This window comes from Rutidosis leptorrhynchoides, chromosome 9 (assembly GCF_046630445.1).
Source record: "Rutidosis leptorrhynchoides isolate AG116_Rl617_1_P2 chromosome 9, CSIRO_AGI_Rlap_v1, whole genome shotgun sequence".
NCBI lineage: Eukaryota > Viridiplantae > Streptophyta > Magnoliopsida > Asterales > Asteraceae > Rutidosis > Rutidosis leptorrhynchoides.
In genome coordinates this window covers 173,941,807-173,955,813 of record NC_092341.1, presented here as the reverse complement: position 1 = coordinate 173,955,813, position 14,007 = coordinate 173,941,807, and the positions used below count along the sequence as shown (strand labels likewise).

Sequence of the window (14,007 nt, the reverse complement as noted above, 5' to 3'; positions counted from 1 at the left end):
ACGCAACAACATCCTGTTTTGAACTCTTCCAAGAGACCGCACCTCCATTTAATGTAAATACATAACCGGATTGTGATCGAGAATCATCTCGATCAGTTTGGAAGCTCGCGTCCACGTAACCTTTTACAGCCAGTTCCTCCTCACCAGACCCATATATTAGAAACATATCCTTAGTCCTTCTAAGATATTTCAATATACTTTTAACAGCAATCCAATGACTGTTTCCTGGGTTATTCTGGTATCTACTTGTCAATCTAAGAGCGCATGACACATCCGGTCTAGTGCATATCATTGCATACATGATTGACCCAATAGCAGACGCGTATGGGACATTCTTCATTCTCTCCTGTTCATCTTTTGTGGTAGGGCACTGAGATGAACTGAGAAGTGTTCCTTTTTGAATAGGTACCAAACCTTTCTTAGAGTTCTCCATCTTGAACCTTTTCAAGACCTTTTCAATGTATGCACTTTGATTCAAACCTATCAATTTCTTGGATCTATCCCTGTAGATCCCAATCCCCAAAACGTATTGTGCTTCTCCAAGATCCTTAATGGAGAAGCATTTACTTAACCAAGTTTTAACACCTTGCATTGCCGGAATATCGTTCCCAAATAACAATATATCATCCACATATAATACAAGGAACATGATAGTGCTCCCACTAGCTTTCTTATATACATAAGCTTCATCACCATTTTTAATGAAGCCAAATTTCTTAGCTTCCTCATTAAAACGATGATTCCACATTCTAGATGCTTGTTTCAATCCGTAGATTGACTTCTTTAACTTGCATACCTTTTTAGGATATTTCGGATCAACAAAACCTTCAGGCTGAACCATATAGACATCTTCCATAATATATCCATTTAGGAAAGCGGTCTTGACATCCATTTGCCATATTTCGTAATCATAATGAGCAGCAATGGCAAATAATATCCTAATAGACTTTAGCATTGCCACAGGCGAAAAAGTTTCATCATAGTCAATCCCTTGAGTTTGAGTGAAACCTTTTGCTACAAGTCTAGCTTTGTATGTATCCAAGTTTCCATGTATGTCGGTTTTCATTTTGAAAAGCCATTTACAATCAACTAGCCTAGAGCCAGGAGGTTGCGTAACAAGTTCCCAAACTTGGTTGTCATACATGGATTGCATCTCAGATTTCATGGCTTCCTGCCATTTATCTTTATCAATCCTAGATAAAGCATCTTGGTAGTTTGTTGGTTCATCCAAATCAACCGTATAGCAACCATCTATGAGAAACCCATATCTCTCAGGAGGATTGCTAATCCTACCAGATCTACGAATGTCTTGTGTATTTTGATCATCCATTTGATCATTCTCAACATTTTCATGTTGAGTGCTAGTGTCAACCAATTGTGTATTATCTACTTAATCTTGAACCTCTTCAAGATCTATCTTCCTTTCACTATTTCCTTCCATTAGGAACTTAGTTTCAAGGAATTCCGCCTTCCGAGCAACAAATACATTCTGCTCGGATGGATCATAGAAATAGTATCCCATATCATCCTTGGGATATCCTATGAAGATACACTTCGTGGATCGAGCATTCAACTTATTAGGGACGTAACGCTTAGGATAAGCTTCACATCCCCATACCTTTAAGTATGATAGAGATGGAGGTTTTCCAAACCACATCTCATGAGGAGTTCGTTCCACTTTCTTGGTTGGGGCTATATTTAAAATACGAGCCGCGGAGCTTAGACAATAAACCCAAAATGATAAAGGTAATGAGCTTCTTGCCATCATAGATCGAACCATATCCATTAGGGTTCGGTTCCTTCTTTCGGACACTCCATTAAGTTGTGGTGTTCCGGGTGGGGTAAGTTGTGAGATAATCCCACAACTCCTAAGATGATCTTGGAAAGCATCGCTTAGGTATTCACCTCCTCTATCGGTACGAAGTACCTTAATTGTCTTGTTGAGTTGATTTTGTACTTCGTTTTGATATTCTTTGAATGCTTCAAAAGTTTCATCCTTGTGTCTTAATAAGTAGACATATCCGAAACGACTGAAGTCATCAATGAAAGTGACGAAGTATCTTTCACCATTCCTAGTCATGGGCTTAAAGGGTCCACACACATCCGAATGTATTAATCCCAATAAGTCTTTAGCCCTTTCATAAGTCCCTTTGAAAGGTGCTTTAGTCATCTTGCCTTGTAAACAAGATTCACATACATCAAACGAATCCATTTCATTTGATTTCAAAAGTCCATTCTTTTGAAGTGTATGCATTCGGTTCTTGTTTATGTGGCCAAGGCGACAATGCCATAAATAGGAATCACTCAAATCCCTTTTGAGTTTCTTGGTGCTTGTATGGTACATTGAGCTACTAGATAATGTGTCATCGTGAACCAATTCATAAATTCCATTTGAAGGTGAAGCCTTGAAATAGAATACATTATCTAAATAAAAGTGGATATCATCATTAACAAAATTAGGATTAAAACCACATTGTTTCAAACGGGAAACGGAAATAATGTTTCGACATAAATCGGGTGCATACAAAACATCTTTCAAAATAAGTTCCAAACCACTTGGAAGCTTTAACACAAAGTCTCCTTGAGCCTTCACTTGCACTTTGGCTCCATTACCCATGTAGAGACTTGATGTTCCCGTTTGCTTGCTACTTCTTTTGAACCCCTGCAATGAATTGCAAATGTGAGTTCCACATCCAGTGTCTAATACCCATGTATTAGAAGAAGTAATACTAAGCTCTATATATACCATATATATATTACCTGAGGATTGCCCCGCATCCCTCTTTTCCTTCAACTCCTTAAGGTAGACCGGATAGTTTCGTTTCCAATGACCCATCTCACCGCAACCGAAACACGGGTCTTCCTTGGGGTTTGCCTTTTCCGCAACCTTTTGCTTTTTATTCTTGTTCTTGGTTGGGGTAACCATCTTCCCCTTTCCCTTGCCTTGACAGGCGGGTCCTTTCCTCTTAGCCACCTTTGGCTTAGAGGTCTTACCTTTGGACCCACCTTGATCGATTGCTAACACGGGTAAAGCCCTTTTACCCATGCTAGTTTCCGCCGTTCTAAGCATACCGTGAAGCTCACCTATGCTCTTATCCATCCCATTCATATTGTAATTAATTACAAATTGATCAAACCTTTTTGATAGGGAGTTAAGGATAAGATCGGTGGCTAACTCATTGGATATGTTTAGGTTAAGTCGGTTAGCACGATCGATAAGGCTTTTCATCTTGAGTACATAAGATGAAACCGATTGGGTATCGTCCATACGACAAGCATGTAGCGCCCGAACCGTTTCGAAGCGCTCGACACGCGCTTGTTGGAGGAACATCTCCTTCAATTACGTTATCATGTCGTATGCACTATGGTGCTCAAAATCCTTTTAGAGTTCGGGTATCATAGTCCCAAGCATTAAGCATGAGACTTGAAGGGAGTCGTGGCAATACTTATCGTAAGAGGCCATTGCCTCCACATCATTCTCATCCGGTTGATCGGGAATGAGGTCCTCAAGCACATACATTTTATCCTCTTGTTTGAGGATAATCCGAAGATTGCGGAACCAATCCATAAAGTTTGTATGGTTGAGTTTGTATTTCTCTAAGAGAGACCTTAATGATAGGTGGTTCAGGTTAAGTGGTGCGTTTGGAATGTTGTTGTTGTTATTGGCGGCCATCTACAAAATTAACAAAGTTCGTTTAAGTATCAATTTTAATTTAACATTCAATACCCTTTTAAAATTTTAATTGACTTATTAAATATTAGAATCCAACGGTAAATCAAATTTCGGTTAGGTGACCTTTATCCCGTTATTTGATTTAGCTAGGTAGTCATTATATGACAATTGCAATCCTTTTGCAACTTCTAAGTTATGGGATCATGCAATCCTTTTGCATGGCATATTTATCCCATCAACGCCTATTTGTTCATCATGCTTCGGTGACCCTAAGTTCATGATTCCCAAATCAAGTCGTCCTACTTGCATAGACGTGTAAATTTAACATACAAGTGGTTAGGTGACCTTTATCCCACAAGCATGCGAAATTTACCTTAATCATATTAGTTTGCTCATAATGGTTAGGTGACCTTTATCCCATCATGAGTTCCCTAATATTCCTAAGTGTCACACAATTAGGATGGCGTTAAACTTGTTTACCTTGTTAGTGAAAGGGATTTTGAGTTTTCGTTAATTCTAGTTTAGGAAAACATTTACACCATACACCAACATGCATTTAGTGTATGGTTTATTTGAAAATCCATTTTTCATATCTTGTAATTAAGCCAATTACTTAATATAAACCATTTTATATATATGATCCTTATCATGTCCTTAATAACCGTTTATTAATGTCCTTTTACCATTTCAATTTAACCATTTAAATTGTCGTTTTGCATGTACTTAGAACGTCTAATTTAACCGATTAAATAGTCGTTTTGCTTGTTGTTATCTAGTGATTAATTGTATCATCCAAATCACACAAACATAATAAACATACAAGCAACCACACATGCAAAATAAGTATGTTCACAATCTAGCCATTTTGGTGGACATTTGTTTAGCCGAAAACAAATGCCACCGGTTAAGGGGTTAAAGCACAAAGTAAGAGATTTTCAATCTCCCACTTAATCTTGCATCCAAATGCACCTTGTGTTCTTCAAGTCTTCACCATCTTGTATCTTCATTCATCATCTTGTATCTTCATTTTACAAAATATATATCCTAATACATTTTTATCTAGAAAATGAAAATACAACCTATTCTATTTTACATACCAAATATAAAATGAATTACATGACCTTATGAATGAATTATTACATGCCAAATGAATAAATATTACAACCATATGAATGATTAATAATTACATACCAAATGAATCATAAATCATTCAAACACACATGCAATCAACACAAGGTCTAGGCATAGATTGTGAACATTAACATGCAACCAAAATATTACCAAATGGAAGAGTCCAAACCCACTTTTGAACCTTCAACAATTCGGCATCCTCCTTAAACCCACCCAAATCCAACAATTTTTGCATTCTTCTTTCATGCATGTACTTAGAATGCAAAGTTGATGGGATTTAAAGCAACAATTCGAAGCATATTTCAACAACTTCGGCTCTAGATACCATTGTTGGGTTTTAACAAGTTCATAATACTTAAAACTTTTAAGAATCTTATCAAAGCGGAAGCATGTTAGTTACATTTTAACTTGTTAATCTTTAAACCATTTTAAAGTTAAACCCCATGGATCAAGTTGTGAAATAATATGTTTACAAACTAAGTAGAAAGTTAAGATGTTTATACCTCCTTAAACAAGTTTAAGGGATGCAAAATGCTTGGATAATGATGAAGGAAATGAAGAAGCAAAGCACCAAAACACCCTTGCCTTGTTATAAACCTTGTACACCTTGAAACCTAGCTTGAAACCTCACTTGCTTGGCTTCCAAAACCGACCAGCAGCAAGGTTGATTTGAGCAGAATGTTTAATGGAATTGATGACTAATTAGCTTCTAACTTGAAGCCTCAAGTGACTTATACCCACAAGCAATGATCCCAACACTTTTGCCTTTAGTTAGGATTTGTTTTACACTTGATGTAAGCTTGTATTAGTAAACTTAGAACCCCTTTTGAGTACACAACAGCCCACGGCCTGGAGACAGCAGGTGGAGCAGTTTTTGTGCAGTTTTTTTCTTGTGGTTTGATGTGTATTGCATGTTATTTTTGAGTCAAGGCCTTGGTAAACTTATTAAGCATGCACCTAGGAGTTATGACCTCAAAAATGCCAAAAGGGAATAAGCATGGGATGACTTATTGGGTCTCCAAAATCTGCCCATATTCATCCATTATTTTATACAAGATGTTAATTATATAAAACTTGTAAATGATTTTATAAACCTTGTATAAAATAAACATGTAATTCTCCTTGCAATAATTTTATAAACCATTTTATAAAATATAACACAACATAATTATTTAAACCTATAAATAATTAAATACAAATTATCCAAATAATTTATTTCAAGTAATAACATTTCAGAAAACCGATTTTCTAAAGTTCAAGTGTCGCGTATTTATTTAACGATCCAGTCGTTAAGATTAAATACATATAAAGTGTTGGTAAGCTTGTTATTGGGTATGACCCGACTTGGATCAAAGCACATTAGCCACATTAATTTAATATGTCCCTCGGGCATACGAAATACCTTCATATGATAAGTTGAAATATTTATTATTAAAATTTATTTATAAATAACTTCCAATGTGTATTTAAAAACTGATTTATGTATATTAAAAAGATATATACATATATATAATTTCAAGTTATTTAGTAAACGATAGTAACATTCGTTTATTGATTCGATTGATATTCAGATAAGTTAACTAAAGCGTTTAAGATGAACCAGTAAAACACTAATTTGCTACAGTATTTTCAAATTGCTACAGTACTCAAAATGCTACAGTGTTTTCGAAAATCACTTCTTGCTACAGTGAAATTGACTTTGCTACAGTGAATTGCTACAGTAAAAAATGATTTATAGAAGTAAATTGACTTTGCTACAGTAACTTGCTACAGTAAACACTATTTTAAAATGTATTTTAACAAATAGCGAGACGATGATTTATAGAAGTAAATGACTGATAAGGCTAAAAAGGAACATATATTTCATAGCAAAATCCCCCAAGAAAGACAAGATTTTAGTTGCAATTGTTCCATTTTCAAGTAATATTCGTTTATTTTAAATAAGTGCGAAGATAAAAGGCGAAAACGACGAATTGAAGACACAAAGGTCCAAAAAGCTCAAAAGTACAAGATACAATTCAAAAGGTTCAATTTATTGATGAAGAACGTCTAAAAATGACAAGAGTACAAGTTACAAAACGCAAAGTACACGATATAAAATTGTACGAAAGGACGTTCGAAAATCCGGAACCGGGACATGAGTCAACTCTCAACGCTCGACGCAACGGTGTAAAAATTATGAGTCAACTATGCACAAGAATAAAATATAATATTTAAATAATTCATAATAAGAATAATATTAAATAATAAAAAGTTGTTAATTGAGCATAGTTCAGGGGTCGTAAATGAAAATTCAATTTCTAATTTCGCCTATAAAAGGCTATGTAACGATCAATTGAACGATAACCTTTTTCTATCATTTTTTTTATCTATATATCGATCCCTTTTTCTATCCTAAAAATCTATTATCAATATCAATATCTAAAAATCTCTATCATAATGTTAATGTAATAAGATATAACAATAATCTTAATTTTAATTTTAAATTATGATAATAATAAGATTTATGATAGAGATCGTTTGAGTGTGTAAGTCGAAATTCTGTCCGTGTAACGCTACGCGATTAATAATCACTTTAAGTTATGTTCTTCCTTTTTAAATTAATGTCTCGTAACTAAGTTATTATTATGCTTATTTAAGCCGAAGTAATCGTGATGTTTGACTAAATATTAAGACGGGGTTATTGGATTTTGTACCATAATTAAGGTTTGGGCAAAAGACCGACACTTGTGGAAATTGGACTATTGACTATTAATAGATGGGGGGTATTGTCTAATTGAGTGATAACTCATTAGAGTCTGTCGAACCTATCTTCAAATTAATTATCCTAATAATTAATAATGATTATGGTTGTCCTATTTAGTGACGTTCATATGAAATCTATTATAATCATTTAATTAATTATTCGGGTTGGGTAATTGATTATTCAAACTGATCAAGTGGGTAAATTAATATTCATATCTAATCAAAACAGGGGTAGATTACATACAGTGATAACTGGTGTAATTGTTGACAGAAGTGATAACTGCGTCACAGTTTAAATCCTTAATTAGTTGGAATATTTGACTTCGGGTATAAGGGTAATTTGACGAGGACACTCGCACTTTATATTTATGACCGATGGACTATTATGGATAAAAACCAGATAGGTATCAAATAAACCATGACAAAGGACAATTAACCCGAGTAACAATTAATTAAAATCAAAACGTTAAACATCATGATTACGGAAGTTTAAATAAGCATAATTGTTTTATTGTATTTTTCATCGCACTTTTATTACTCGCAATTTTATTTACTGTCATTTTATTTATCGCAATTTATTTTACGCACTTTAATTTTTGTCATTTATTTTTACGCTTAAAATCGACAAACCGGTCATTAAACGGTAAAAACCCCCCTTTATAATAATAATATTACTTATATATATATATATATATATATATTTGTATTTTTACAATTATTGTGTGTAAAAAATATAGTGTTATACTTCACGAGCTCCCTGTGGAACGAACCGGACTTACTAAAAACTATACTATAATACGATTAGGTACACTGCCTATAAGTGTTGTAGCAAGGTTTAAGTATATCCACTCGATAAATAAATAAATAACTTGTGTAAAATTGTAGCATATTTAATAGTATTTCGCACTAAAAATAATATTATTTTGTATACACCCCCTACGACATCAAGTATTTTTGGCGCCGCTGCCGGGGAGCGCCGAAGCGAAACGCTATATAAAAAAAAAAAAAAAATTCTAGACAACTAGTTACCTTATTTTAAGATATATTCGAAAAAAAAAAAAAATTTAAAAAAGAAAAAAAATCTCGTTTTAAAAAAAAAAAAAAAAAAAAAACATTTAAAAAAAAAAACGTTTAAAAAAAACGTAAAAAAAAAAACGTAAAAAAAAAAAAACAAAAACGTAAAAAAAAAAAAAAACGTAAAAAAAAATACACGAGTTTTGAATCTGCATCAGTTTTGAGCCTGCATAGTTTTGAATCTGCATCAGTTTTGAGCCTGCATAATTTTGAATCTGCACTCCCATTTTGAGCCTGCATATAAAAAAAAAAAAAAATTATTAAAAAAAAATATATTTTTTTAAGATTTTGTCTATAAAAAAAATGTTTTTTTTTTGTTTTATTACCTTTAGATTTTTAGACTATAGTCGCAACTTTTAGTATTAAGTTTAGTTTTGCCATAGTTATTTTCTTATTTTTATTTTTCGACGCCTTTTACCTATGTATCAATTACAATTCCAATTAGTAATCTCTATTTGTAGTTTTAATTTTAAGATAGTGATAGTTATAAGGTTGAATTAATCGCGTGTTTTTAAAGTCTTATAAGCCACTCTTCGCCTTTTTCGTTTTTCGACACTTTTCGACGCGCAATCTATTTCTTCCTTATTTCTCGTCATAGGACATAGAATTTTATCTACATCTAATCTAATATTTCTTAAACGGAAAGAGAAATTATTTAAGCGGTTAAGTTAATAGACGTTGACATTTTTCTGGTTCGTAGTAATAGTTGGATTTGTACGTGGACCGGGTTGTTGGAGCCAAACAGTCCTCAATTATATTGAGACCAAACGAATCCTGCCCCTCTGCTGCATCTTTTGGCTATTCGAAACGTGGGCAAAAATCAGAAAAGTCTATTAATTGGACAACTTATATAAGTTTTTCTTATTATTTTTTTATAACTAATAGGATAATTCTGTGAATGCACCGAGCAAAACGTTCACCACCTTTCATACGTTCACCACCTGTAACTCGATCAAGACATCTAGCAAATATTGTCGCCGTTGATTTTTCTTTAGAATCGTCATCTAGTCGAACAAGAACTCCAACTCAAATTTCCGATAATCCATCTTTTGAACCCGACTTCACAATTAAGAACCCGGAGCATATTCAAGGACAATTTCAAGATCCTGAACCACTAATTATTCCTCCTGAGCCACAAACCATTAAATCAGAATCCTCTAGTGATTCGTATTCAACAAATTCAATTATGGAAGTAACAGAACCTCTAAGTATGGAAGATCGAATGAGAGCCACACGCACGGGCCAAGGTCACGCCATTATTAAGCTAGAAGTTAATGCGCCAGATTATGAAATCAAAGGACAAATTCTACACATGGTAACTAACCAATGCCAATTCAGTGGTGCACCGAATGAAGATCCTAACGAACACCTTCGTACGTTTAAAAGAATTTGTACACTATTCAAAATCCGAGAAGTGGAAGATGAGCAGATCTATCTCATGTTGTTTCCCTGGACTTTAAAGGGAGAAGCCAAAGATTGGTTAGAATCGTTACCTGAAGGGGCGATTGACACATGGGATGTTTTAGTTGAAAAATTTCTTAAACAATTCTTTCCGGCATCCAAAGCCGTAAGACTTCAAGGAGAAATTGTTACGTTCAAACAAAAGCCAAATGAAACATTATATGAGGCGTGGACAAGATTCGGAAGGATGTTGAGAGGATGTCCTCAACACGGTTTAGACACTTATCAAATAGTACAAATATTCTACCAAGGTGTCAACGTTGCTACAAGAAAAGACATCGACATAACAGTTGGTGGTTCCATTATGAAGAAAACCGCAACCGAAGCTTACAAAATTATTGATAACACTGCTTCCCACTCTCATGAGTGGCATCAAGAAAAAGATATCTTTCGATCATCTAAAGCGGCTAGAGCCGATTCTAGCCATGACTTTGATTCCGTTTCCGCAAAAAATAGATGCTTTCGAAAGACGAATGGAAAAGATGAATAAAGATATTCACGCAATACGAATCAGTTGTGAGCAATGTGGTGGACCACACTTATTGAAAGATTGTCACATTGAACCAACGATGGAACAACGAGAGAATGTTTCCTATATGAATCAAAGGCCGGGAAATAATTATCAAAATAATTATCAACCGCCAAGGCTAAACTTAAATCGAAATCAAAACATTCTTTACAATCCAAAAGGACCCAAAAATAACTGGTATAACCAACAAGGTCCGAATAACCAACCGACTCAAAACAACACTTTCAATCAACAAAGACCTAGCTTGTATAAACCACCATAACAACCCGAAGAGAAAAAGCCAAATCTAGAAGAAATAATGGCAAAGCTATTTGAATCTCAAACACAATTTATTACATCTCAAACCCAAACAAACGAGAGGTTTGATCAGTCATTAAGAACTCAACAAGCTTCCATTTTGAATCTTGAAAAACACGTAGGTACTCTTGCTAGCATGATGAGTGAGAGGGAACAAGGAAAGCTACCGAGTAATACTGAAGTAAATCCTCGGAATGAGAATGTTAACATGGTGTCAACAAATTCTGAAAAACCAGCTCCAGAAGTTGGGAAGGTTTTAGATGTGAGTAACAATGAAGAAGTTACACCACCACCACCCGAGTATGTAAAGCCAGTGGTGGCACCATACAAACCACCCATCCCATTTCCAAGAAAAGGAGTTGAGTATGAGCAAGTGATAGGTAATAAAGATTGTGATACCTCTGGAAAGAAGAAGAAGAATAAGAATAAGAAAGTGCAAGAAACAAAAGCCGTAAATATAAACCCGGTGAATACAGTTCCACCAAAACCTCCACCTAGGGTAGGTGATCCGGGTGAATTTATTGTTCCTTGTCTACTTAGTGATTGTGTCATGTATGATGCACTAGCAGATTTAGGTGCAAGTGTAAGTGTTATGCCTCTTTCCTTATATAAGAGATTAGGTGTAGGTAAGTTAAGTCCAACGGATATGAGTGTTCGACTCTTTGATCAAACCATTAAGCACCCAGTTGGAATTGCTGACAACCTACCCGTTCAAGTAGGCAATTTAACCTTTCTAGTCGAATTTATTGTCGTTGACATAGAAGAGGACCCAAACATTCCTCTAATTTTAGGTCGGCCATTCTTAGCGTCCACCAAGGCGTTATTTGATGTAGGAAATGGAAGAATGACACTTAGTAGTGGTAACAAATCGATCACCTTTATGATTCGAAAGTCTAAATCTCCACCAGCCAAAACCGTTGAACCAGCAAAAACGATTGGTAAGAACCATGTTGTTTTACCAACTCCAACGGTAATGCTTAACAATAATAGAACGCCTAAGTGTGGGGAAAATGAAGTAACACCTAATGATGACTTGATAATAAAGAACCCCATAGTTGATACGAAATTAAATGACCCCGTTATTAACAGTTCAATGAAGAAACTTTTTAAATGGGTTATTGATGCTAAAAGTAAGGGGAACTTTAAATTATATAACCGGTTAGTATCCAATCTGTCGCCTAAAGAAAAGGCGAAGCTAATTGAATTTGTGGATATTACGGAAAAAGCTGGTCACTGGCTTAAAGCAAAAGTCACAGATATGCAAGTTGATTATGGTCCAAGAGAAATTGACGATGAAGCTAATCACAATTTCGACACCACAGCTACCTAAGTGTGGGGAGATTCAAATGTTCTAAAAGGAAAATGTTGTCGAGAGTTAGTTGTTCTGTTCTCGTGTAGTTCCGAGAATGGAATCCGATTGGTCTTTTCCGCTAGCAGACACTAAAGAACTAGTTTTCTCCCTCCATTCTGAATCTTTTTATTTAGTAGGTTTTATATAAAATTAATATGCATTTTAATTTAAGTTTTTAAAAACAAAATTTACTTTAATTCATTAAGTTTAAAAAATGATTTCTAAAATTCGTCGTGAGTTAAAGACTAGGTCGTTGAGCCAAAATTGCTTTACCCGAGGGCGGGGCGACAAATTTTGTTATCATTTAATTTTATTGATCTATAGTATGCAAAAAAAAAATATATATATTATATTAATTTTTGAACGTAGGGGTTATATACCAAACTTCAAAAATATGTATATATGTTTGTATTTTATGTTATGTACACAACAGGGTAAAACAGCGCACTTTCAAAGACTGTCATTAAGTTCAACAAAAAGCTACTAATTTTGATGACAAGGCGCAAAATATCAAATGTGATGTAAAATAATATGCTTACAAACTGGGTATTTTTAATCACTTTTCTACACTAATCACTCTCATGAATTTATAATTATATTCTGATTTCATGCAAATGAGGGCATTGCATGATCTCAAGTGTGGGGAAGGGTTATAAATTCTCTCGGGTTTACACTTAGTTTATTTTCCAAATTTTGTGAAAATTTGAAAAATTTTCAATTAAATGAACTCAAAATCATGTTTATACATATTTATGAATGATGAAAACTAGGTGATAATACCGAAATTATCGTTACCTCGAAAAGGACATAAATTGAGAAACACCCTAAAACGCTTGAATTCATTTAAAATGAAATAGAAGAAAATAAAAAGGCAAAGAAAGAAACTAAGTGTGGGAAGAATGTACCAAGTTATTCAATTTAAAACATATATCACATATTTTTGTACAAGATTATTGCAGGTACTTTTGCTTTGGACGATACTAATCAGTTTTACCCGGTTTACTGTAATACATTTGAAAGAAAGATGGATCTACACGATGAATCAATTCCATCATTTGAAGGAAGTAAAGTCTTCCGAAAAAGACACGCGCTTCTTGATTTAGGTCATGAAGTTGTCGTCCAGACCAGCTGTAGGTTGACGAAAAATCTAGAAAAGTCATCACTAAAATTGGCAGGAAATCCACGGACCTCAGCATCAAACAGGGTCGCCATGTGGTCAGATTTATCCTAACCATGAGAAGGATTTATCTCGTACAATGGGGGGGGGGCACCGTGCAAATTAGCTTGATAAGACTAATGAATCAAATCCCCAGAAAGGATAATCTCCTTAAAGATCAAAAATCAGCTTTTAAGACTGATATTACTCAATCCTAGAGATTGACCTTAAAGATTGAGAATTACAAACTCATGGAATTCAATGATATCTAAACTCGAGCTTGAACGAGAAAATATTTTGATCAAAAATAAAACCGATTTGTTTTCTGAAAACCTATTTTCAATGCGTTCATTACCATTGAACGTAAAATCCTAGGAATTCACCTGGAATTCATTAGGTCACCTGAACCAAATCGGGTGTCAACCGTAAGAACGGTGGTTGCATAGCATGGTCGGAGACAGGACCTTGTGCCAGACCGAAAAATTATAGGATGATCTTTACTATCGCTCCTACCAAGGATAGTTCTAGCATCCGACACGTTAAAAGACCATAATCATCTGCATGTCACGGGACATTGCCTTAACAGTTTC

The 14,007-nt window shown here is 34.6% G+C and overlaps 1 non-coding gene across 1 annotated transcript; it reads right to left on the bottom strand.

Moving 5' to 3' along the window:
* Positions 1 to 10,193: 10,193 nt before the first annotated feature.
* Positions 10,194 to 10,300, bottom strand: LOC139869523 (small nucleolar RNA R71). The gene has a single exon (XR_011766131.1). It is a non-coding gene; the product is annotated as a small nucleolar RNA R71 (small nucleolar RNA).
* Between the last annotated feature and the right edge of the window lie 3,707 nt (positions 10,301 to 14,007).